Source organism: Lutra lutra, chromosome 6 (genome assembly GCF_902655055.1).
Source record: "Lutra lutra chromosome 6, mLutLut1.2, whole genome shotgun sequence".
NCBI classification, from domain to species: Eukaryota; Metazoa; Chordata; class Mammalia; order Carnivora; family Mustelidae; genus Lutra; species Lutra lutra.
The window spans coordinates 1,628,558-1,631,579 of NC_062283.1; the positions used below are offsets into that span (position 1 = coordinate 1,628,558).

The 3,022-nt window shown below is 43.2% G+C and overlaps 1 pseudogene; it reads right to left on the minus strand.

Moving 5' to 3' along the window:
* Nucleotides 1–386: 386 nt before the first annotated feature.
* LOC125102016 (putative olfactory receptor 2B8) lies at nt 387–1,304 on the minus strand (annotated as a pseudogene).
* Nucleotides 1,305–3,022: the final 1,718 nt, after the last annotated feature.

Here is a 3,022-nt window from a genome sequence, read left to right on the forward strand (position 1 = left end):
CTCCATGTTATTTGTTATGCTCCACAAATAAGTGAAACCATATGATAATTGACTCTCTCTGCTTGACTTATTTCACTCAGCATAATCTCCTCCAGTCCTATACATGTTGCTACAAAAGTTGGGTATTCATCCTTTCTGTTGGAGGCATAATACTCCAACCTATGGAGCTTCTTAAAATGAAATATGATGCAGACTCTCTAGGAGCAACTCTGGAGGCTTCATGAACCCATGAATTTGGATTTTGAGCACTGAAATGCATTAAAGCAACAAGTAAGGAAACTCCCTTGAGAGATATCACAGGAAATTTTGGATGACATGAGGAGGACACAATCCTCTTAAACTCTTTGGCAGCCATAGTCTTCCATGAAAGGATCTTCCCCACCCAGTCATCTGGAGTCATGGCCCCTACAAAGTACCTTCTTCATTGCCCCCGTCACATCCTTGTTCCTCAGTGTATATATGACAGGGTTGACCATGGGGGTGACGATGGTGTAGAACAGAGAAACAATCTTGCCTTGATCCTGGAAGTAGTTGTTGCTGGGCTGGAGGTAAGCAGAGGGAGACCACTGTGATGTGGGACCCACATGTGCCAAACGCTTTCCTCTGCCCTGCAGATGACTTTATTCTTAAGACCGCCCTTACGATCTGACCATAAGAGACTGTGATTAATGTCACAGGTATGAGGAGAATGACCACACCGACAAAGAAGAGCACAGACTCATTCACAGTGGTGTCAACACAGGCAAGCTGAGTAATGGTGGGGTCTCACAAAAGAAATGGCCTATTTTATTTCTCCCACAAAGTGGTACAATGAAGATGAGCGTTGTTTGCAATGAGGAGTTGGCAAAACCAAAGAACCACGATGCAGAAGCCATGAGGGCACAGAGACGGGGGTGCATGATCACGGTGTACTGCAGGGGTTTGCAGATGGCTGCATAGCGGTCAAACGCCATGACGCCTAACAGAATGCATTCTGTTCCTCCCAACCCTAGAGAGATGAAGAGCTGAGCCACGCAGCCACCAAACGAGATGGACTTATCTGCTGTCCTGAGATGAACCAGGAGCTGCGGGACAGTGCTGGTCGTGTAACACAGGTCCAGAAAGCTTAGGTTGGAGAGGAAAAAGTACATGGGAGTCTGAAGATGTGGGTCGAGGTGGGCCAAGGCAATGATGGTGGCGTTTCCCAGCAGAGTGAACAGGTAGAAGATCAGGAGGACCACAAAGAGGACTAGCTGCAGTTGAGGCCGGTCAGAGAACCCCAGCAGGATAAACCCCGTGAAAGAGCTGCCATTCTTCTGTTCCATCCTCTGTTAGCGCATGTTTCCTGTCAGGACCCAGCGTTTAGCAATTTTAAAAGAAATCTTAAAAAAAAAAATAGTTGACCGGGGAAGGGCATGGATCTCTCATCTTAAAGACAAGGCATAGGATTTTATCAGTAACTATGTGAATCAATGATGTCTCATTACAATTTTATGCCAGTACAGTTCCACAATGCATTAATATTTGGTATAAGAAAAATGAAATATGGCCTTTGTGCTTGCATCAGTCATAGGTACAAAAGGTCTTTCAGTCTGAGCTTAAGACTTAAAGTACTTTAAGTATATTCATACATTTTAGAAAGAATGGGGATGAGGGAAAAAGAGGGAGAGCACAAGAACCCAATTCTACAATAATAATGAAGACAACGGGCATCAAATTAAACAGACTAAATGTTTAGTACCAGGACACGTAAGCTAACAGAGCAATTACAATTAAAGTTCAATACTGAAATACAACCCTAAAATTTTAAGTGGAAACATTCATAGTTCCATAAAACTAGCTGCTCAGTATGCAAACTGCATATGTACAATACATACAAAGTGTCTGTATTGCAGATACTTCAAATATATAACAGTCACCGACATAACTGACATACAAACTCTGTCTGCCCTATCCAGTTCCTGAATGAATCTTGGAGTAGTGTTGACAGTGGTAGGAATGAATCACTACTACTTTAATAAAGCTTCTGTCCTCTAGGTCTGAGCTGACCCCAATATACTAGAAAGGCCCCCAAGGTCAATGCGGAATGAGCTAGTGAGGAGGAGGCAGCTTTCACAACACTGGAAATGACAGGTCGCATGAACATGGACAGTGCTCTCCACCAGGTTCCATGGGAGAAGAGGATCAAGTAGGATTTCCACTGCACGGGGTTTGTTCAGGGAATGCTCTCAGGATAAAGGGGATGAGGGAAGCAAAACAGAGCAAAGAACATAAATAAGGAAAAACGTGGTCTTAAATGGAATATGGAATGAGCCTGTAAGAAAGTGGACACAAGTCTGCCATACAAGTATGCATCTGTGCTGAGAGAAATACTCAGCCCTCACTGCCTAATGCAATAACCACTATCCACATGTCACTACCCGAGTATTTAAATGGCCTCACTGAGAAATGGAATTTTGTATTCTATTTAATTTTAATTAATTTAAATTTAAATGACTTCCTATGACTACGTACTCCAGTATTGGACAGCACAGTTCTGGAGAATGAATTGCATCAGATTTAGTCTTGCCTTGGCGTTGGCAGCCTTTTGCTTCTCCCATGAGTCTGTCACTGGCTAAGAGTTGCCCACACTCCTGAGACCCCCTGGCAAAGTGGCTCCCTCTCGGCTGAGGGCAAATCTCTGAAGAAGAGAATGGCTGTGCACCTTGAAGCCCATATTCCTAACATATAGGGTTAGGATTGGAGCAGCAGCCAGGTAAAGAGCATCTGAGCAGGACCCCAACAGCATTCACACAACAGTCCATTCATGATCCTGTGCAAGGATAGAAGGATGGAACCCAGTGTCCGAATAGAACTGCACTGACAGAATATTCACAAAATGCAACTCCCCTGTTGTGATCTTCAACATAGCATTCTAAAACTCCGTACATATTTTAGATATTTTAGAAACTCTGAAGGGAGAAAATGACCATTTAGGAACTATAAATTTAATGACAATGAGCTTTATGCATACAGAATAAATACTGTCTAATTTCACAAACAA